Source organism: Pelophylax lessonae (assembly GCF_965119305.1).
Source record: "Pelophylax lessonae genome assembly, chromosome: 2".
Taxonomy (NCBI): Eukaryota; Metazoa; Chordata; class Amphibia; order Anura; family Ranidae; genus Pelophylax; species Pelophylax lessonae.
The window spans coordinates 193,302,881-193,327,838 of NC_138769.1; positions in this window are offsets into that span (position 1 = coordinate 193,302,881).

A 24,958-nucleotide genomic window follows, 5' to 3' on the forward strand; every position below is an offset into this window, starting at 1 on the left:
GGGGACAGAAACCTGTGCTGTTGATCTCAATAGAAAAGGTCATGGAGGAAGCATGGGGAGGAGAGTTTGTCACGTTTTTTCAAAGAAAAAAGGGGATGAAGTTTACATCAGTTTTTCATCAGTTTATCATCCATTTTTCATCCGTTTTTTTTTTTATTTTTTACATCTGCCAGCTAGAGTACTAAACCACTTGAGTCCCAGAGCCATTATTTCATGCAAAAATTGACTATTTGTCAGTTTACATCTATTTTTCGTCCGATCCATTTTTTTAAACGGAAGAAAAAAAGGACTTTGATCTGTTCCAAAATCGGATGTTGATGGAAGCTGATGTAAACGGATGTAAATGGATGATCATCCATTAACATCCATTTTTCCTTAGAGATGCATTGATGTTCATTTTTCATCCATCAACGCATGGATGAAAATCGAATAATAAGTCTGCATGTGTGACAGAGGCCTTTTCAGGTGGGAGAATACAAGATCACAGGTGTTGTCATCAGTAGAGTAAAAAAAGAGGTACGGTTGATCAGCTGAGATTTAGTTAGGTTGTTAACATTAACCAGGATGTTAAGGTCACTGATGATGATAGTAGGTATTTCAGAGGATAGAAAATAGGGTAGCCAGGAAGAGACGTCATTAGCCTCCCTGGCGGTAATCCCGAGTGTGGCTCTGGGTTAATTTTCAGTATCAAAAGCGGTAACCCCGAGCCATACTCGGGGTTACACTGTAGTATCCCTGTAGTGACACTTACCTTGTCCCTACGATCCCCTGAAGGTTCCCTTCCCTGCCAGTGATGCAGGGGGTAGGAACTGGGCAGGAAATTCAAAAAAGTAAACAAAACATGACATGATACATTGTAATACATTGTAATCTGTTAGGATTACATTACTGTATCAAACCGTTTCACCTCAGTTTTGTCCCTAGTGTTCTGTCCAGTGCCCTGCCTACACTTTTACTGTTCTTTTTGCCTGGAAACTTGAGAATGTCCATGGCATCCAAAAAGCATCCCTTTAGGTCCAAAATGATTGTGACATTTTATAACTCTTTATATTCTCTCCTACCAGGTTTTGATGTTATAGGTTTATTCACCTTTTTTAATGATATTCCACTGCCCATTCTTTCTGATGAGGCTAAGAGCTGTGCTTGATGGTCCATTTACTGAGGAGGAGGTTGCTTCGCTATTGGCTCCTTTTCCAACTGTGATCTCCTAAATGTTCATTTCATTTAAAATATACATTTGCCGCATGCCTACCAGTTGCAATTTGGGTATGCCCCTCTATCCTTTAGTCTTTCAAATTCAGAGTCTATGCTAAGAGATGGGGATCTAGTCAAACCTCTATCTACTGTTTATAAACCTCTATCTACTGTTTATAAATACCTCTTCCCTGAGATGACTAAATTGCACAGCATTTGTAAAGCTAAGAGGCCGTCTGACATCCCGGACCTTGATGTGGAGGATTGGAAGGATGTGTGGGAGGCGCTCTTCACCAGGCTCATCTCTGCCAGGGACCCACTCATTTATAACATTTTTACATTGCATATATTTAACTCTTGCTAAGCTAGCTCGAATTTATGGTAACAGTTCCTCCTCTTGTTGGTGCTGCTCTGTCACTGTAGCAGATTTTATGCAAATTTTTTGGGATAGATCAGCTATTCAAGTTTACTCGACTCAAGTCCTCCAATGTATTCAGTCACCACTATTCCTATTAGCCCTTCTGTGAGATTTGGTGGATGGTTTAGCACCTATTAGAGCTGGACATACTCTACTTACTCTTTTACTATACTATGCAAGGAAACGTATTATCCTTTAGTAGAAGAAGACTGTAGCTATAATGTAACATCTTGGAAAGATTTAGTTAATACTTCCCTTATACAAAGCAACTTACACTAATGGAGGAGTATCTCGCAAGTTTGATCAGGTGTGGGAGAGTGGGTTGACTCACCCCTCACTGTCTCTGATTAAATGCACTTTGTAAGATTCCCTTTGATTGACTGATTGTCAACTTCTTTGTGTTATGTACCATGCTGTTCTATTGCCCTTTTGATTACTTGACTGTATGGGTTATGCCTTTAATCACCTTATTGTTAGGACTAATGTGTGAAGTACTGTAAGGTTTCTTTTGTTCTTGATATATAGAGAGGTTCTTAAATCCTAGATGTTTCCAGGAAATTGTGTTTTCTATACTACTTGTTTTTTTTTTTTTTTTTTTTTTTTTTTTTTTAGACTGTTTTGCTGTTTACAGGCAGTCTTCTGTTTTGTAATTCTTCTTAAAAACTTAAAAATAATTATTTTTAAAAGAAAAAGGCTAGGAAAAAAATAGCAAGATACAGCTTTCATAAACTTTTTTTTTTTTTTGGGGGGGGAGGCGACTATGGATTCTCCTGTGTCTGCCAGAGAGCCTGACAATGTGTACTGACATTCCGCCATTTTGAGTTTAATCACATAATAAAGATATTTAGCATTTACCAAGTAACATGTTCTGTATGTACAGTATATCTATATGCATTATAGTAATGTTGTTTTATTTACTTGCTCTAATTCAAAACCCCACAGGCTATGATCCTGAGGAAGCCATCTATTAGGCAAAACACATTAATCTATGGATTTGGACCTATATACCTCTATCTACTTTGTATAGTGTGTTCCACACAAACAAATAATCTAGGTCCATTGAGGTATATTTTGTATCAGGTCTATAAACATGGATCACTGATATTTTTACAAATTCATGTGTATACACACAAATGTTTTTATTATGGAATGTAAGTAAATAAAGTTTTTTGTCATAAGTGGCTTGTCTCATGCCAGTGCCATTAGTCCAACATTGCTATAGGTATCTTTTCTATATTACTGCTTCGGTTACCGTGGATGTGGCACACAGGAGGTTATTATCTTAGATACATAGACTTTAGTACGGTTCAGCATTGTGTTTAGGGTTCACAGACTTCTCGCTGGGTTCACCAAACCTTCTGCAAACCAAACTTTGCCTGGTTCACTCATACCTACTAACCAGTAGGGACGAGCGTACTGTTTGGCCCAAGCATGAGTTTGGGCCAAACATTTGCCTGTTAGGTCATTCGCTGAACACCCAAATTGCAGGGGTCGACCGCTCGCTCCCCCCCCTTTCCTGACCAGGCGGGGTTCATGCTCGGATAAGGGTCTGGTATGGATTTTGGGGGGGACCTCACACCATTTTTTTTTTAATGTTGCCATGGAATCCCCTTTAAATCCATACCAGACACACAGGTCCTTGACTGGGGGGGGGTGGATTCTATGCCATTTTTTTCTTTATTTTTAATAGCCCGGTACCGGCAATTGTAATTTTAAATTACATTTTTTTTCTTAAGAAATTACATTTTTGCTGTAGCATGTATATTCTACAAATGTGCCAGTTTACAGGCACATTAAAGGGACCCCCCAGGCACTATATTTAAAGGAATTTTTAATTTGTATTGTTGTTGTAAGCATCATTAAAATCACTGCTCCTGAAAAAAATGATTGTTAAAAAAAAACCTCCATACCCCATTTGGGGCCAATTACTTGCATATAAGCCTTTAATTTGGGCACTTTACCTGTTCGGCTCCAATAGGCTTCAATGGGGTTCGCTGTTCGGGTTAGAACATTTCCCCTCTTCGGGAGTTCTGCTGCGAACCGAACAGGGGGATGTTTTAGGAGCTGTTAAATAGATGTACTGCCGTTTCTACAGAATTGTCTCATACTTGTATGTGCAAAAAGTATTACCTGAAAGAATATAAAATGTAAAAACTACTTCCCACAGTATTTTAAATATTAACCAAAATATAAAATATATAGTATTTAGTTAGGGAATATTATATATCAGATTTTTAATGTCTGCTGATGCATTTTTGCTATTCTCTTTCATTGCTATTTTAGATTTCTGTCCCTTATTAAAATAAAGAAGGATCTACTGTACATATACAAAATTATTATAGGGGTATTCATAAGTGGAACTGTAATATACAGTATCTCACAAAAGTGAGTACACCCCTCACATTTTTGTAAATATTTTATTATATCTTTTCATGTGACAAAACTGAAGAAATGACACTTTGCTACAATGTAAAGTAGTGAGTGCACAACTTGTATAACAGTGTACATTTGCTGCCCCCTCAAAATAACTCAACACATAGCCATTAATGTCTAAACCGCTGGCAACAAAAGTGAGTACACCCCTAAGTGGAAATGTCCAAATTGGGCCCAAAGTGTCAATATTTTTTTATGGCCACCATTATTTTCTAGCACTGCATTAACCCTATTGGGCATGGAGTTTACCAGAGCTTCACAGGTTGCCATCACGGAGCTGGTGGATGTTAGAGACCTTGCGTTCCTCCACATTTCATTTGAGGATGCTTCACAGATGCTCAATAAGGTTTAGGTCTAGAGACATGCTTGGTCAATTCATCACCTTTACCCTCAGCTTCTTTAGCAAGGCAGTGGTCATCTTGGAGGTGTGTTTGTGATCGTTATCATGTTGGAATACTGCCCTGTGACCCAGTCTGCTTCAGAATGTCACAGTACATAGTTCTCCCAATGAACTGTAGCTCCCCAGTGTCGGCAGTGCTTATGTAGCCCCAGACCATGACACTCCCACCACCATGCTTAAATGTAGGCAAGACACACTTGTCTTTGTACTCCTCACCTGGTTGCCACTACCCACGCTTTACACCATCGGAACCAAATACGTTTCTCTTGGTCTCATCAGACTACAGGACATGGTCCAGAAATCCAGGTCCTTAGTCGGCTTTTAGCAAACTGCTTGCGGGCTTTCTTGTGCATCATCTTCTTCTAGGACGACAGCCATGCAGACCAATTTGATGAAGTTTGCAGCGTATGGTCTGAGCATTGACAGGCTGACCCCCCCCCCCCCCTTCAACCTCTGCAGCAATGCTGGCAGCATTTATATATCTATTTCCTAAAGAAAACCTCTGGATATGACACTGAGCATGTGCACTCAACTTCTTTGATCGACCATTGGCGAGACCTGTTCTGAGTGGAACCTGTCCTGTAAACTGCTGTATAGTCTTGGCCTCCTTGCTGCAGCTCAGTTTCAGGGTCTTGGCAATCTTCGTATAGCCTAGGCCATCTTTATGTAGAGCAACAATTCTTTTTTTCAGATCCTCAGAGAGTTCTTTGCTATGAGGTTCCATGTTGAACTTCCAGTGACCTTTAGGAGATAGTGAGAGTGATAACACCAAATTTAACACACCTGCTCCCCATTCACACCTGAGACCTTGTAACACTAACGAGTCACATGACACCGGGGAGGGGAAATTGGGCCAAATTTGGACATGTTCACTTACACTGGGGTGTACTCACTTTTGTTGCCAGCGGTTTAGACATTAATGGCTGTGTGTTGAGTTATTTGGAGGGGACAGCAAATTTACACTGTTATACAAGCTGTACTCTCACTAATTTTACATTGTAGCGAAGTGTCATTTCTTCAGTGTTGTCACATGAAAAGATATAAAAAACTATTTACAAAAATGTGAGGGGTATAAATGTATATTTATTTTCTACAGCTTAAAGTGGAGTTCCACCCATTTTTAATTAATTGGATTACATAGATGTATGTAATCCCCTTTAAAATGACTTTTACCAATGGAAAGTTTTTTGTTTTTTTTCCGTTGCTAGTAAATACCTTATTTTCTGCTTTATTTATCCTCTTCTCACTTCCGGATCCGGTCGGCGATTACGTCATTAGGCGTTTCGCAGTGTGTGCTGGGATGTATCTCAGGGCATGAAATCTTGCATTATTACACAGGAGATGAGCTGCACTGCGTGCTCTGCCCGCCTCCGCCCCGCCTCCGCCCCGCCTCCTCTCAGTGAGCTGTACTGTATGTATTGTATTGAGGCCGTGCTCCGCCCCGCCTCCTCTCAGTGAGCGAGGACTGAAAGCATTATATCCTCACTGAGCTCACTGAGAGGAGGCGGGGCGGAGCACGGCCTCAATATGATACATACAGTACAGCTCACTGAGAGGAGGCGGGGCAGAGCATGCAGTACAGCTCATCTCCTGTGTAATAATGCCCTGAGATACATCCCAGCACACACTGCGAATCGCCGAATGACGTAATCGCCGACCGGACCCGGAAGTGAGAAGAGGATAAATAAAGCAGAAAATAAGGTATTTGCTAGCAACAAAAAAAAAAACTTTCCATTGGTAAAAGTCGTTTTAAAGGGGATTACATACATTTAAAGTCACTAAAATGGGTGGAACTCCACTTTAAGCACTAACCTAATTGTCTGAACTATTTGTGCTCCTGGTTCAGGAAATAGCCAGACTTTGCAATGGCTAAAACCTGAAGTTTCATATCCCAAGGTAAGAAACATGCAAGGTGGATTGGATTGTTTAAAAAAACGGATTTAGATAGAGAAATATCTAAACAGCCAGTAGACTTGTTCCTGCTTTAATTTTTTTTTTTTCAATCAAATGCATTTCTTACCTGGTCACTTAACAGAAAACTTCACTTTAGGGTTTTAGTGGTTTTCCCAGAAGCACTTGAAAGAAATATGTTTAGCATATTTACAGGCTTAGTTATTGTACTCAGTGGACAAAACACAAATACGTCTTGACATTTCAGAGGTAGATAAAGTAAGATGTAACATTCATCATTTTAGAGTAGTTATAAAGAAATAAAACACTAAAGTTTAATATACAGTGTAAGTTTGCAAAGTAATCCCATGATGCTCAACTTTTTATCACAATCCAGAGATACAGTTTATAATAAGACCTGTGGCACAAACATGGTTGGAAAGATACTCCAACTATACAAAATGTTTTCGAAACATAACAAAATAAAAATGAAGTAATTGTGATCTTCATGACAAAACATTTTCTATTTTCAAAGACAGTGCTAATGATAAAAAGTATCACATTTGTGTGGTAATATAATTTCACTTTAGCAGTATTGTTAATTTACTATTGTCAAAATATAAAATCACATATGCGATATTGTCCAAAAAAAAAAAAACTGTTGCAGCACTAGAAGTGAGACTACAAAATGATTTAAATTTAAAAAAAAAGAAAAAAAAGGTAACCTACAATTTTAACAGCTGTCATAAAGGAATAATATAAATAATTGTTTTCATACAATCCAAGCACAAATTACAGCATAAGGCCCCTTTCATGCGAACGATCCGATCAGATCCGCCTGTCAGTTTTTTAGGCGGATTTGATCGGATCCTCCATGCATCCCTATGGGGCAGTGGATGTCAGCGGAGACATGTCCGATGACACCAGCTGCCATCCGCATCCGATCCTGTCCGTGAAATCCGGACGGATGGAAACCCTATTTTCCATCCGTCCAGGGGATCGGATCGGATGGGATCAGATGAAAGCAGACAGGTGGTCCGCTCTCATCCAAATCCCCCATAGAGAGCAGCGGGGCTCTGGCTCTGACTTTGGAGTGCAACTTTGATCTAACTTTTTTACTCTCTGAAACAAAGTCGCAGAAAAAGTGGCATCAAAGTAGTGCAGGTACCTTTTTAAGGTCACTGATTTTCTAAGTCACATAGATGGGAACGGGTGCCATTGAAATCAATGGGCTTTTATTTTCACACGACTTTGTGTGTCCAAAGTCACATGACAAGTCGCACTAATGGAAACTGAGCTTTAGTCTACGTTTCCATGATTGCAATTTAGAGTGTGATTTTGATGGGACTTTGCTCCAACTTTACACTCTCTGGATTCAAGTCGCATCAAAAGTTGCATCAAAGTAGTGCAGATACCTTTTCAAAGTCACTGTTTTTTAAAGTCACATAGATGGAAACGGTGCTGTTGAAATGAATGGGCTGTGACTTACCATGCAAATTTGTGTTTTCAAAGTCGCACGATAAGTCGCACTAGTGGAAACTGAGCTTTAGTCTATGTTTCCTCTATTGTAATTTAGAGTGCGACTTTAATGCAACTTTGATCCAACTTTAGACTTTCTGGATAAAAGTCAAATCAAAAGTTGCATCAAAGTAGTGCAGGTACCTTTTCAAGGTCACTGATTTTCAAAGTCTCATAGATGGGAATGGGTGTCATTGATTAGTCACACTAGTGGAAACATAGACTTAGTGTGGTTGCCTGTACTATGATCATTGTAGACTATGAGCTGAGACCCCAGAGCACTTCCAGCTACACTGACAGTAACCCCCCCCCCCATCCCTACTGATGAGAGAACACTGGGCAGGAACCTATGATCAGCTCCTCCCATCCTGTATACACCCATTGGCTACACAGGAACACTGCCCCTCCCTGGAAGTGATGTCACTAGCTTTCAGTGACCACACCCACTTGCTTCTCTTGGACTTAGCAGAAGGAGGAATGGAAGTCACGTGACAGCACTGAATACTGCAAAATAAAGGTAGAAAAACTGGGATTTTTTCATTTTGACACATAAGGCTGAACTCTGCTGATTGCAGGGGAGAATTTAAGGTATTAGGCTGCACTTCCATTTAAATGCATTCTATGCATTGAGATAAAAAAACATTCTGTGTGCAGCAGCCCCCCTCAGCCCCCCTCAGCCCCCCTGAACTTACATGATGTCCCTCTCTGTCCAGCGATGTACACGAGTGTCTCAGCCATCCGAGATTCTCCATCCTGATGTGCTGAGACACAGCCATTGGCTGCTGCTGCTGTCAATAAAAGTCAGCTAGCCAATCAGGAGAGAGAGGGGTGGGGCCGGGTCAAGACTCCGTATCTGAATGGACACAGGGAGGTGTGACTCAGCTCAGGTGCCCCCATAGCAAGCTGCTTACTGTGTGGGAAATGCACAGGAATAGGAACTCATTACATAAATGGGGTCAATACATGTTTAGAACTTTAGTCCACAGTACAATATAAGAAATAATTACCTTGCAACATCAACCTAATACAAATAGAGAACTGCAATGGTGTAGAGTCATTTTAATAAAAACTCTATTAAACATAAAACATACATACATATAAAAAAATGAAATACCAGTAGATCTTACATGGGGCAGCCATTGCTTATCAGTGCACTAACTGTGCCCAGTACATTTAATCTAAAAGGACATTCTGAGGGGCAAATGGCATTAGTGTAGTAGCTTTCTTAAAAAGCAAAGTGAAGGTTTCTTGTTCCCATCATACAAGTTGCCAATCCAGCCTGGTTAACCAACTAATAACTACACTGCTTTGTTGACCTAGATCAGGGGTGGGGAACTTACAGCCCACGGGCCGTATGCGGCCCAGGAAGTCATCTGATCCGGCCCCCTGTGCTAGGGTGATCAGACATCCCTGGACTAAGGACACTGCCCTTGCTTTGCATGGCCGATCCTAGGAACCCGGCCCTACCATTGGGCTGCCTCCGGAGGGTAAGGGGAAGGGGAGGGTGAGCGCCCGGAGCGCCTGCTGTCATACAAAATCACGCCTCCTACCTATGATATACAGCACAGTGGTGACGTCTATCATAGGAGTCGGCCCAGGAGGCGTGACTTCATATTAGAGGGCCCGTGACGGGTAAGCAGAAGAACCCTGCTCTTTGTAATCAGGAGGGGCTCTAATTCCCAGGCACAAATCCCTCTGCATTAAGGGGGGCACTAATCACTCTGCATTAAGGGGGCACTAATCACTCTGCATTAAGGGGGGCACTAATCACTCTGCATTAAGGGGGGGCACTAATCACTCTGCATTAAGGGGGCACTAATCACTCTGCATTGATGGAGCACTAATCACTCTGCATTAAGAGGGGCACTAAACACTCTGCATTAAGGAGGCACTAATCACTCTGCATTAAGGGGGGCACTAATCACTCTGCATTAAGATGGGCACTAATCACTCTGCATTAAGGGGGGCACTGATCACTCTGCATTAATGGGGGCACTAATCACTCTGCATTAAGGGGGCACTAATCACTCTGCATTGATGGGGGCACTAATCACTCTGCATTAAGGGGGCACTAATCACTCTGCATTAAGGGGCACTAATCACTCTGCATTGATGGGGGCACTAATCACTCTGCATTAAGGGGACATTAATCATTCTGCATTGATGGGGGCACTAATCCCTCTGCATTAAGGGGGCACTAATCACTCTGCATTGAGGGGGCACTAATCACTCTGCATTAAGGGGGCACTAATCACTCTGCATTGATGGGGGCACTAATCGCTCTGCATTAAGGGTGGCACTAATCACTCTGCATTGATGGGGCACTAATCACTCTGCATTAAGGGGGCACTAAGATCCAGCAGTACCAGCCAGAGCCAGCAATATGCACAGCAGAACCAGCAGAACCCACAGCAGTACCAGCCAGAGCCAGCAGTACCCACAATAGAATCAGCAGTACCCACATCAGTACCAGCCAGAGTCAGCAGCACCCACAACAGTACCAGCCAGCAGCACCCACAGCAGTATCAGCCAGCAGTACATACAGCACAGTACCAGCCAGCAGTACCAGCCTGAGCCAGCAGTATCCACAGCAATATTAGCCAGCAGTACCCACAGCAGTACAAGCCTGAGCCAGCAGTACCCGCCAGCAGTACCAGCCTGAGCCAGCAGTAGCCACAGCAGTACCAGCCAGCAGTACCTACAGCACAGTACCAGCCTGAGTCAGCAATACCCACAGCAGTACCAGCCTGAGCCAGCAGTACCCACAGCAGTACCAGCCTGAGCCAGCAGTACCAGTCAGCAGTACCCACAGCAGTACCAGCCTGAGCCAGCAGTACCAGTCAGCAGTACCCACAGCACAGTCCAGCCTAAGCCAGCAGTACCCACAGCATTACCAGCCAGCAGTACCAGCCGGCTGTACCCACCAACAGTACCAGCCAGCTGTACCCACCAGCAGTTATTTTCAAAACTTACCACCACAAAGAGTCGACTGCGCTCCAGACTGACCGACGCAAACCTGGAAAACCAGTTGCCAGTAGCAACATCATCAATACCAGCTAACATCACACAGCTCACCAAAGAGAAGCAGTTGCAGCCATCACATTAGGGGTGAGTTAATTAAATGTTTGACCAAATATAATAGGCACATTTTTAAGTTGATCATTTTGTACGGCCCCCGAATGATTTTATAAATACCCAAATGTCCCTTGGCAAAAAAAAGGTTCCCCACCCCTGACCTAGATGGATTAGATTAATCTAGTGCAAGTGAAGTGCTACGAAAGTACTGGTGCATAGCAAAAAAAAAAAAAAATATATACAAATCAGGAGCCAAATACCAATATTACAATACATAACATGACCAATCAAGGGTGAAATATACCATAATTACATAGCAAATATGTAAAATATTTCAATAAATGCATATATAAAATGCCCACTGATTAAAATATATAAATGCATATATAAATTAGTCACTTCTTGCGATGCAAATGCATATACAGTATATAGAATACATACTGTTTGTATGCATCACTGTGTTTGTGCTAAGAGCGCTCCCAGCACAGAGACCAAGTTCTAATTGAGAACATCAGGTCTCATAGGCCTCTTTCATAAGGCGTACCGCCCGGTGGAGTCCGTTCTGCTCATCGGGGGATCGTTTCGCAGATCCCCGCTGAGCAGGCGGATGACAGCTCTGTTTCCGCTCTGTGTGCGGAGACAGAGCTGTCAGATCCCCGCTGTCCTCTATGGGGAGATCTGATGAGAACGGACCGCCTGTCGGTTCTCATCTGATCCCATCCGATCCGATCCTGCAGACGGATGGAAAATAGGGTTTCCCTCCGTCCGGATTTCACAGGCAGGATCGGATCGGAGAGCAGCAGGTGTCAGCATACATGTCTCTGCTGACATCCGCTGCCCCATAGGGCTGCATTGAGGATTTGATCAGGTCTGCCTGAAAAACTGATAGGCGGACCGGATCGGATTGACCATGTGAAAGGGGCTTTACTAATGATTGGTAACTGGGAGGGCTTCTGATCACCTGGTTTCTCTGATTCCATCAGATTGTTGCAAAAGTGTTTTTAAGTGCTAAGATTTGTTTTACCTTCTATCATAAAAGTGTTAGTGTGTGATTGAGGAAAATTGTTTTCATACTTACCGTAATTTTCCTTTCCTGGATCCTCCTCATGTCAGCCTCCCTCACCCTTACTGTGAGTACATGCACATCCGTGTCTACTTTGCCTGTCTAGAAGCTTAGGGTATTTTTATCTAAAGCTGCCACCAGCCTTAAAGCACTGAAGATTTTTTGAGAAGGAATTTGTTTTGTTTTTCTTTACCTTTTTTCTCTTTATCATGTCAGCCAAGGATTTCCCACCCAGGTCTCCATTGCGAGGCTTGTAAGGGAACAGTTTCCTATGGGAGACAGCGCACTTTAAAGGCTAGTTAGAGGCTTTCCTAGAGGGGTCAGAGGGGCCGAGCTGACCCATAGTAGGCTGACATGAGGAGGTCTTGGAAAGCACAATAAGAGGTCTAATTATAAGAAAAATTGTTGGACAAATGTCACAATTATTTGCCCAGCCCTCACAAATTCTGGCTGTATTTTGCCTAATACATTGGTTACCCATGATCATCAGCTCCACCTAGTGGTCATAATGCATTTTTTTTTCCTGAAATACCTCAATCAGGAAAATACATCATAACACCCACTAGATGGAGCTGATAATCCTGGGAAATCACTGTCAGAATTCATAAGGGGTGGGTGAAAGCTGGTGACATTTGTCTAACATTTGTTTGGGCTGTACTACAAGAATTATGTATATATTTTATTTTTTTGTAAGCTGTAAAAACTATAGATTAGTGAGCTTCCAGTGTCACCACATACATAGTTGATGGAAAAAAGACACCAGTCCATCCAGTTCAACCTATGATGAGTGTGTGTGTGTGTATAAGTGTTTATGTCAATAGTACCTTGAATACCCCTGTATGTTGTGGTTGTTAAGGTGCCCATCTAACAGTTTTTTGAAACTATCGATGCTCCTCGCTGATACCACTGCTTGTGGAAGAGAGTTCCACATCCTTACCGCTCTGACGGTATAGAACTCTTTATGCAGTGTAAGGTTAAACTGCTTCTCTTCTAATTTTAGTGAATGGCCGCAAGTCCTTTTGTATTCCCTTTTACAGAATAGTTTGTTCCCTATGCTATGGTCACCAGTACAGTATTTGTACATTGATATCATATCCCCTCTCAAGCGTCTCTTCTCGAGAGAGAATAAGGTCAATACTTGCAATATGAAAAAATAAAGTGTGACGAATCGTCACACTTTATTTTTTCACTATCACCCTTGCACTTAAGGGTTGATTGGTGGCAGCTTACACCTTCTATTTCACACTCCCTTCATATATTATAGTCCGTAGCGCTGGTCATCCCCTCTTTATCATTCAATACTTGCAATATGTTCCAAACTCTATAGACAGACACTCACTATAATGTATTGGCCCTCTATTATTAGACACGTCAATAGCACTTGTGTTAGGGGAAGTTCCTCCCTGTGCTTCTTCAGTGACTCTCTATGGTTCCATTCACTTGTGATACACCCATAGCGTAAAACTGTCTTCTTTTATTAAAACATACAGGTATATAATATATAAACTCACATTTACAGGTGCCTACAAAACCTGGCACTGGATGTATTCAGCTTGTATGAGTAAACAAGAATGGCGCTGCTGCTTCAATTTCTGAAGCCGCGTGCATTCCGCTGACCAGATATGCATCTCCGGATGTGACGTCGCGGCACATAAACCACACCTCAACGAGTTTCATCCTGATTAGACATCTTCGGGATTCTATGAGACCTCTCCCTGGTATTTCATTGCATACATGACCGTACATCACAAATGTATTCAACCATAGAGGCAAGTCACTGAATATTAAAGAACACAGGGGGAAAATCCCCATGCACAAGCGCTATTGACCTGTGTAGTAATAGAGGGCCAATACCTTATGGTGAAAGTCTGTCTATGTGGGGGTACTGGAAGCCCCTGAAAGGGAAGCATTTGTCTTGTCTTGTCTTTTCTACAGTCATTCTCATTTGCACTTATGAACTGATCTTATTTGTTTTATTGAATTGATCAATATTGAGCATGATGGTTTACTATTCATCACGGGTTCAGTTTGTTTAGAGGAACTATCAGCAGTGCGGTTTTCATATGAATGTTTTTTGTTTGTACACAGTGTTTTGTCACAGCACTTTAGGAAAACTTCAGCAGTCACTATATTATTTTATAGAGTGGATAGGGCATTGCTATGGGTTTTTTTCCTTGGCAAAGGGTCATTTTATTATATCTGTAGATTAGTGATGTTTGGTTTAATTTAAATACAATGTTGCAATTTGTCAGTCTCACTTCTAGTACTGCAATTGTTTTTTGAGTGTACAACAAGAATTAAATATTATTCCCTGTTGCTATCTGCCAAAATGATACATTAGCATGGATTGTCTTGATTTATTTAACATATGTGGCATAAGCTGGTTATCCCAGTAAAACAGTATCTCTCTTTTTCTTACTGTAAGTAACCCACTGGAACATTTTTAAATGTCTGTTGATTTTGCCAGTAGCGCCATAGGGTCATTTTATTATATCTGTAGATTAGTGATGTTTGGTTTAATTTAAATACAATGTTGCAATTTGTCAGTCTCACTTCTAGTACTGCAATTGTTTTTTGAGTGTACAACAAGTATTAAATATTATTCCTTGTTGCTATGTGCCAAAATGATACATTAGCATGGATTGTCTTGATTTATTTAACATATGTGGCATAAGCTGGTTATCCCAGTAAAACAGTATCTCTCTTTTTCTTACTGTAAGTAACCCACTGGAACATTTTTAAATTTTGTTGATTTTGCCAGTAGCGCCATAGGGTAAGCACTTCCCTTGACAATGTTAAAGGCTCTTTCTCACTGACGCTGTAGCTGCTTATATGCATCTTTAATAGCCCTATCGGTGAAGCTGTACTTGCAGAGGTTTGCATGCTCTAGAGCAGTGTTTCTCAACTCCGGTCCTCTGAGCACACTAACAGGCCAGATTTTAAGTATTACCTTGGGGAGATGCAGACTAGAATACTGCAATCACTGAGCAGCAAATTATATCACCTTTGATGTATTTCAGTTTTCTTACAATCCTGGCGACCGGAGTTGACAAACACTGTTCTAGAGCAGTGATGGCAAACTTTGGCACCCCAGAAGTTTTGAAACTACATTTCCCATGATGCCCGTGTACCCTGAAGCGTAGTTGAGCATCATGGGAAATGTAGTTCCAAAACATCTGGAGTGCCAAGGTTCACCATCACTGTTCTAGGGTAATAAGTTATCTCAAATCAGTTGCTCTCTAGCAATGTTTAGAAGCATGCACGTGAAATTTAGCTTCCCAGCTGCATTTACCATTAAAACATTTACATTACCTTTAATAAATCTGACATGCCGACATGCAATAAAAATGACTGTCTATCACAAAGAATAAAAAGATACTAAGATGGGCTTGATTGTATTATTCTTTTGTAAACTGTTATGAGACACATATGTTCCTAATAAATATTAGTAGAATGCAGACAAAGATCCTTCCTAGAAGCAAAGTCTGAATTAGAAGTTTACTTTTACAAAAAAAGGGAAGAAACTTGAGCAAGTTTAGATCCAGAAAATGAATGTATTAGAAAATTGTTTAAGACCACTGTGACAGACCGCCTGGCACCCCCATCTGGGTGCCTCCACCAAGATACAGCTTCTTCCACTCTGGAACCGGGAACAAGGTATTATAGTAGAGAGTTGCACCCAAGAGCTAGGCAACACTAGCCTAGGTACAAGGAGGAACTCTTTATTGTAAGTTCACACAAAATCAGATAAGAGCTTGATCACATTATCTTAAACAATGTAAACTTTAAACAGTAATATCATCATAGTTACATAGTAGTTGAGGTTGAATAAAGACAATAGTCCATCCAGTTTGACCTGTGTCAGTGTGAATCATTTCCCATACCACTGAATGTTAATGTCCTTGAGATGTATGTCCAAGAGTCTTTGACAAGTAGCCATACTCCCCGCAGTTACTACCATTTGTGGCAGAGAATTCCACAGTCTTGTAGCCCTAAAGTACATCTAACAGTAGATCTAATGAACAGCTAGCAGCTAACAGTGATCTAATCAAACAGTGATTCAATTAACAGTGGAATAATTAACCAGAAAGCTAATTAAAAGATAGGCCTCTAGACAAGCCTTGATTAGTCAGGGAGTGCCCACCCCAGACAGTCTGGATACAGATCTCATTAACCAGCTTGATTTTCACATCCATCTTCTCACTGAGTTTCAAGTTGGAAGAAACCATCATGACTTCCTTGACTATTAAATGTTGTAATAACATGTTCTCTTGCATCTTCCTGAATGCTTGTAGCTCCCTTAAATGCCAGGGTCCATAGCCAGTAGGCAAAAAGCTACCATCCCCTCCCCTCCCCTCCCCTCCCCTCCAAAAGCCTCTGTCCTAGTTCGGTCTGTCGCAATCACATCTTCTTAAACTGATATATTAGCAGCAACTACCTATTTTCTCCCTTTTTAATTTTAGTTTGGCATCTGCATAACTAACACATCCCATTCCTATATTAGGAAAAATAAATATTAAAATATTAATATGAACAATGGGATATCTGTGGATTTTCATGCTATTATGTTTAGCATAAGCAAATGACAGTATGAACTCTTATTCATTATATATTATGATATCATTTTATGACCTGAATTTGTTTTGGGCATTCAAATATTGGCACTGTAAAATTGAATACAAAATGCTGTGAGGTTGCAGCACCAATATTTTTGGCAATGACAAAGTAAGTACACACTTTAGAGTGTTGGTTTAGTAATATGAAACTGGTGATGTATTTATGTAGCATACTTATGGTCAGGATTAATTGTCTCCATAGCCAACAAAAGCTGTGACCCAAGGTGACAGGTCTCCAGGGACAGCCCACTTCCACCCACATACAGTATCATGATATGACTCCCAGTAATACAGTACATTTCTATTTAGCATAAAATATTTATAAAAGACTTTTACCTTGTCTGTCAATGTGCACCAATGTGTACCAGCTGGATCCTCATATTTGGACCCCTGAACATTTGGACCCCAGAAAACAATGCAAATAATTGGGAATTTCTGCAGGAGGACCCTATTAATGAGAACCAATCATTTGTGTAGTCCACTATACCACCAGTATGGTGTTACCGTACCGAAACTGTACACTGGGAAGGCTCCCAAAAAAAAGTAGGTACTATAGGTAATACTATTAGTTTGACTTGTTGAAAAAATACTTGTTACAGCAGGACATTAGACAAAACTCACTACATGATTGATTGCCACCACCCATCATCAAAGTTAAAAAACCTGTACCATGCCCGCAGCACTGCATCTCCTGTAGTATGACCGCAGCCCTGCATTCTCTTGTACTATGCCCGCAGCCCTGCATTCTTCTGTACAATGCCCACAGTCCTGCATTCTCCTGTACAATGCCCACAGCCCTGCATTCACCTGTACCATGTCCGCAGCCCTGCATTCTCCTGTACAATGTCCACAGCCCTGCATTCTCCTGTACAATGCCCACAGCCCTGAATTCTCCTGTACCATGTGCGCAGCCCTGCATTCTCCTGTACAATACCCACAGCCCTGCATTCTCCTGTACAATGCCCACAGCCCTGCATTCTCCTGTACCATGCCCACAGCCCTGCATTCTCATGTACCATGCCCACAGCCCTGCATTCTCCTGTACCATGTCCACAGCCCCTGTTTTGGGTCTTGTGGTGGTCCAGTTGGGTCCAGTAGCTGCTGCATTTCACACCCTAGGCTTATACCCAAGTAAATCATTTTTCCCATTTTTTTGTGGTAAAATTAGGGGCCTCGGCTTATATTCGGGTCGGCTTATACTCCAGTATATACAGTACTAAAATAATTGCATTTCCAAGTTCTGTGCACTGTGGGAGATCAGATATAGTAAATGCAGGGTCCTGGGTTTAGTAATACTTTAAATAATAAGCTTTGTCAGGAATAAAAATTTTATGCACCAGATAAAAAGTGAATAAAGAACGTTTTAAATTTTAACTATAACCATGTGGGGACAGTTTAGTCCCTCCATTTTCTTTTCTCTTTTTTCACTTTAACACATATAGTGTAAACTATCTAGATTACTATGGCTACTTAATTGTGACGTGGTTGTGGAAATCATTTAAAGGATACTTCTACGGTATTTCAACATGGTATAGAGCTTTATGCCAACAGTAGATAGTGAATGTACTTACAAATTTAGAAATTTGCTTCAGATCTCCATAATAGCTGATTTCATTTTTTAAATGTTGAACCACAAAGTTTCAGCATAATCAGACACTTAAAATCCTTATCTTTCAGTGTTTTGAAATCACAAATTTCCAAACTTCTTTTGACAAAATAACCAATTATTAAGGCAGCGGAGGTTACCATTCCGCAGCTGTTGCCACTTTGGAAGATCCAATATAGGAGAAGTAAGACCATGTGATAGCATTTTCTTCCTAAAATGCTGGTCAACCATCACATACATGTTCTGAACAACTAAAGAAGACGATGACATCTCTGGATTTCAAATCTGGTGATTTCTTGTACAATCTTGTTGTTAACCTGGTGAACAAAATGTCTTGATCCAATATGTTTGCAGACCGTCAAATTTGGTGTTGAATATATCAGGTGGTTAGCCAAGGTCAGTTGGCTTCAGAAACCTGCTATATGGCTATATTTGTGAAGAATTTCTGAAGAATTGTTCATTTTTGCTACGCAATTTTCATATGCAGGAAGAGTTTTAACATGGCACTTAATAAAAATAAGTACATTTCTGTTATGGAATTGCACATTCATAATTCATTCTTTCATACTTCTTAATTGCGTATCTGTTCCACTCTGCAAATTCATATAGGGTTTGATGGACGACAGACATCTTGTCTAAAGTTCTTTTAACAGCTTTCTGTTGGGGAAAGTCATTGAGGCTGCTTTACCAAAGGCAAATAGGCTGTTCACTTGAAGTGAAGTTGCACTTTGCAAGGTAATTTGTACTTGATATGGGAATTATCCCCAGACCTTAGTGAATGTGGCGGCATTTCACTTTGCAAAACTAAAAAACCTAATTGAGTTCAAGAAAAATTAAAATTTGATTTATTAGAACATGATTGGATAATACAAATCAGCAGCACTTTTCATCATTCAATAAGCTCTGGGGAAAATGCCCTTGCAAAGTGAAACTTATCTTGCAATGTGAACAATATAGATGCCTTTAACGACTTGCTTACTGGGCACATAAACCCCCTTTCTGCCCAGGCCAATGTTCAGCTTTCAGTGCTGTAACTCTTTGAATGACAATTGCTCAGTCAAGCTACACATGTTCCCATTAAACATTTTTATCATTTTTTTTCACACAAATAGAGCTTTCCTTTGGTGGTATTTAATCACCACTGGGTTTTTTTCTAAACAAACATAAAAAAAACAAATATGTCAAAAAATATTTAATTGATGTGCGCTGATGAGGCTGCACTGATGGGCACTGATAGGCGGCACGAATGGACACTGATATGTGGCACTAATGGACACTGATAGGTGGCACTGATAGGTACTGATGAGGCAGCATTGGTCGGCACTGATAAGGAGGCACTGATAAGGTGGCACTGATGGGAACTGATATGTGGCACTGATAGGTGGCACTGATAGGTGGCATAGAAGGGCACTGATATCCGTCACTGAAGAGCACTAAAATGTGGCACTAATAGGCGGCACTGATGGAAACTGATAGGCACTGGTAAGTGTCACTGATAGGCAGCACTGATAGGTGGTACTGATGATGAGGCACTGATGGGCACTGAATGGCAGAAATGATGGGCACTGATAGGTGGCACTGGTGGGCACTGATAGGTGGCACTGGTGGGCACTGGTTAGCGATACTTATTGGAACTGGTAAGTAGCACTGGTGGGCACTGGTTAACAGCACTGGCAGTCACTGTGCGGGACCGATGTCTCTTTTACAGAAGTCGGTCATCGGCTTATTTTTTTCTCCTCATGCTGTTAGCGTGAGGGAAAAAAAAGCGGATTACTGGCTTCCGTTTACATTATGTCAGGGGGGTGTCAGGGGGCACACGGAAAGCGGGAGAACATCCATGTACTCCCTTCCGGCAATTTAAGCATGCGCTGTAGCCGTCTTTCGGCTATAACGCAAGTTCCAAGTGGTTAATAAATCAACCCCAATGTGATGCTACATGTTTCAGTATATCGTAATTATTCAACTGTGCCATTCTTTTAGTACTTTTAGAAAAACAATTGAAAACTATGGGTATAATGTAGTCTGCATCCACACACAGATCATAGAAAGCCCCTTTCAGTGTTTAAGTTTTGAAGAATACATAGGCAGCCCTGGACATAGACATTCTTGCTGTGGATACTAACTAACTCCTGTAAACCATTAAAGCCTAAGTGTAGCCAAAATGTAAAAAAATGCAAAAATCAGCACAAGGGACACAACTTACAGTCTGTATCATGTGTTTGCACTGATACCTTTTCTGTTAGGTGAAATCCTCCTCCACCCATGCTCCCCCACCCCCGCCCTGTAATTCTTCAACAGTTCTATCCTGCTCCGCCACACCAGAAGATTATGCCAGTGGGGATGGGGGGGGGGGGCATAAACAAAGGAAGATTCCACCTAATAGAAGAGACATCAGCACAAGGGATACACTACTACCTACAGTCCTACTGACTAAGTTATGTCCCTCGTGCTTATTTTTTTTATTTTGGCTGTACTTTGGATTCATGTCTTTTCATATTAAAGCAGAGTTCCACCCTGAAAAACATTTTTTAGATAAAAATACCCCCAGGACAGTCAGGGCTAGTGCATTTCAGCAACGATAGCCTCTGAACTGTCCCCTGTTTCACTTACCTTTTAGAAGAAATACTTACCTTGAAAATGTCTTGTCCAGCGCTGCCATCTCAGGTGTGGGTAGCTGAAGCCGGAGCATCCTCTTTGGTGACGTCGGAGTCCCAGAATGCTGTGCAGGAATGACGCGCCTGCACCGGAAGTGCAGGCGCATTGACTCCTGTGAGCAATGACACTCATCTCCCAGGAGTCAATGCAAGCAGGAAGAGATGGCACGGGCCGCGGCCGCAGAGGGAGAGAGAGGAAGGACAGCAAGTATATTTTCTTTAAAAACAAGATAAGTAAATTGAAAAAAAATTTAAATTATCCAATTCTTTTTCAGGTAAAAAAAAGCAAAGCGGATGGTGCAAAGTTGTTTTAGAGGCCGGAACTCCGCTTTAACACTTGCATTATATACTTACAAGCCCACACAATTTCTCCAAGGAATTTAGAGTTCCTAAAAAAATCCAAACGATGAATAAAAGCATTTGTGGAACTCTCTTCTATGTAGATAACATAGAATACAAATAGTGCAGTGCTATGAAATTAACAGTTCATCAATGACGAGCACAAAAGATTCCAGAAACGGTGAAGCTGTGCCCTTAGGGTATTGAACTCAGTGGAACAGACAGTGTGTACCTCGACCATAGACACACTTACTGTAGCTTCTCACCTCAACACCAAGACCCCTGAATTAACAAATGGGTCATAATCATAAAGGCTTTCCTATAAAGGGTATGTCTCCCCCGGTCTGATAACGAAAGCCCGGGAAGGAGATACATGACATCACCCACGGCCATCCCTTTGTGATATTATATTACGAGCGCTCATATGCTGGCACTTACAGTATGAGAAGTGCCTGAAATTGTAAGTGTGTTTCCTTTACTTTTAATAATCTGATATTAGCAGAGAGCACTATATGTCCCTTGTTTATTTAATAACTCCAGACGATTGGTGATCATGTGTGTGGGAGTCCCAAGGAGAGTGTCTTGGTGAGATACACCTGTGTGGACACGATTTTCTGCACTATATGGTTAACACCAGGAGGACTTCCTTTATAGGAAAGCCTTTATGACCAATCTGTTAATTCAAAGGTCTTGGTGTTGAGGTGAACGGCTAAGTGTGTCTATGGTGGAGGTCACACACTGTCTATTCCACATAGTTCAACACCATAAGGGCACAGCTTCACCGTTCCTGGAATCTTTTGTACTCGTCATTGAAGAACTGGCAATTTCGTAGCGCTGTACTATTTGTATTCTATTTCATCTGATGTGTTGTTAATTTACCTGGAGTGTTCAGCTGCTTTTTATCATTTTATTAAATTGTTTTGCTCTGGTTTTACTACATATTGTGTTCTATGCAGATCAGCATCTCCAGCATTGCAAGTTGTAATCTGCCAGAAGAGGGTTCAAGAAAACAAACTAGCAAAGGGAAAGGTTTTTAACTGTAGACATCATTGCTTCCTTCAAGACACAAGGTAAATGATTCCCTTCTCAAAATATCAGTGCAAGTACTAGTGCAGCTGGGTGCCAGTGCCTAATCAATCGTGGCTGTACACTAGCGACATCTATGTGAAAATCTCTTTGTAATTACAGAGTAGATGTACATTCTTTAGAACAATGGACCCTCATGGCCCCACACAACCAAGGGGGTAGATTATGTTCAATTAAATCAATTGTAAAGAGTGTTTCAACTTAAAAAGTTTTGTAAAAGAGATCACTTTTTAGACTTCAAAAAATTATCCTCTGTTGAACTATATCCTCTCTCACAGCTTATTTCTCTTTATAGACTGTACTCTTTAGATGCTTTTTGAAGTCACCAAGGCCTTTATGGCTATTAAAATATCAGAGAGGTACATTGAGCAATACATTGATTCTTTCCCTTTTCCTGACTTTTTAGGAACTGTGTATACTGTAATATAACTTTCTTTATATAAACAGGAATATTTGCTTCTTAACATCTTGTTAACACTGTTCATCTCTTCATTTTTTTTTTAAATGCTACTGCATTCCACTTTTGTTTTGACACTTTATTGTTGCTGTCTCCTGAAAAAAAAATATATAAATCAGCACCAACTCATCTAACAATGAGAACTATCCACTTTGTTAGGCAAATTGATTTCACAAGCACAAGGGGAACAATATTCAATATCAATTACCAGTTGTCAGTTCTATCCAATTCCAGTGATGGAAAATGTTGTCATGAGGTAGATATCTGTGGGCTTGGTTATAGATAAAAAGACAATTTGATTGCTCAAGGTGTAACAGCAATGTGTGGTATAACAACCATGTGAAAATTAACAGAGAAAGCATGTTATTTCTGGATAACTCTAAGAAAAAAAAAGGAGACCTTTGGTGCAAATATCAACACAAGGGCAGACATTCAGGGGCGAGGACAAGTGAAAACTCACCAAGTGCTGTTGGTGACAGGTTCAACCTTGGGCAGATTCATATGCACGAAGCATATGTGGGTTAGACTGTGGATACAGGGTGCAGTCATTATCCCTTTGGATGGCACCTTCAGTAAAATAGGAAAATCTCAATGAAAAATGCAAATAACCATGACTATTAGGGTGAGCTCAGTGAAATAATAACCAGATGGTGACATGTTGAGCTTGGGAAGACTCTGGCAGGTGCAGATACAGGCTTGACTGTAGGTGCATTGTGCAGTGACAATCCCTTGGATGGGTCCAGTGAGTTTTCTGGAGGAGGCATATGTAACTTTATTGACTATAGGAGCCACTATGGGTGACACAAGACAATCTCAACACTAGTGATAAGCTGGATATACAATACCTAGGTTCAATTTGAGCAGGGTTCAGCAAACATTACTGTGACAGACCCAATCAGGACAGGGGCTTTTGAAAAGGATGATGGGCAAGCCTCCTACCCACTGACTATGGGCCCTGGCATTTGAGGGAGCTACAAGCATTTAGGAAGATGTCCTGTTATATAATGCAAAAAGGACATTATTACATTTAACAGTCAATGGATGGTCTCTTCCAACTTGAAACTCAATGAACAGATGTATGTGAAAAGAGTGGGTTAATGAGATTTGGACAACCCTGGGTCTTTTTGAATAATGTTGCCGGATAGTCTGAGGTCCGGTGAGATCATTGTTTGTTATGTGTTTATTCTTAAGTAGATCTCTCCCATTGTTAATTGTGCTAATTAAGTCAGCTATTCTGTCTGTTGACTAGTTTGGCTAACTTGTGGTGGTTCCTATGATGGGATTAGCCTTATGTCAGCTCTATCTCATTATCTAAACCTCTGTGTGATGTTTTGGGTAAATAATTGGTCTTATTGTTCATGTGGTGACTGACCTACTTTTCAAGTGTATAAAAAGCCTAAATTTCTGTTCATAAATCAGTGCATCCTTTGGTTTTATCCCAACTTCTTGTCTGTGTACAGTGCTTGGGGTAAATAGGCTTGTATTAGCTATTGGTCTGCTCAGAACGGTTTAGAGGGCAGGAGGGACTGTTATTGGCAACTAATTGAGGTGCCAATCAGTTCAGTCACATTTGGTGGCAGCGGTGGGTTGCTTCCTGCAGTCTGGGACATCCAAATCACTATTGCTATCCAAACTACGGATAGCAGAAGAGGAGAGGTACAGATACCAGCTGCCATGGAAAATAATTTTCAAGGAGGCTGCAAAAGATGCAGATACAGCACAGGGGACCAGTGTCAGTGCAGATCCTGCTGGGATGATATGATTATGTCTGCCGGGAACTCTGGAAGAAAGCGCTAGCCTGTGAGCAGCGCCACAAGGGAAAAATTCTCCCCTCCATCCAGGAAAGGTACTGGTCGCTCTACCAAGTGCTAATGTTGTTATTAAGGAAACAACCACACAAGGATTGGAAAGCTGAGTTAAGCAGGCTGGTCCAGGCAGAGAGGCAGCTGGATGAGAGCTACAGAGCCTTCCGCTGTGCCCGTAGACAGGGAAGACAACCCGATGGAAGGCTTTGTCTATGGCAACCTGAGGTTGTTGTACTGGAGGCTGTCCAAAGATCCTGACTTTGATAGCGATCTGGAGTGCCATTTGGAAGAAATCATGGAGTAGAGACCAGAAACTAAATGTCTTAAAAAGTGCTCTGGGCACAGGAAAAATTGGAGTTTCTATCTGTTCAGGAATGAGAGCTGGAAATTGCCTACAGACAGCT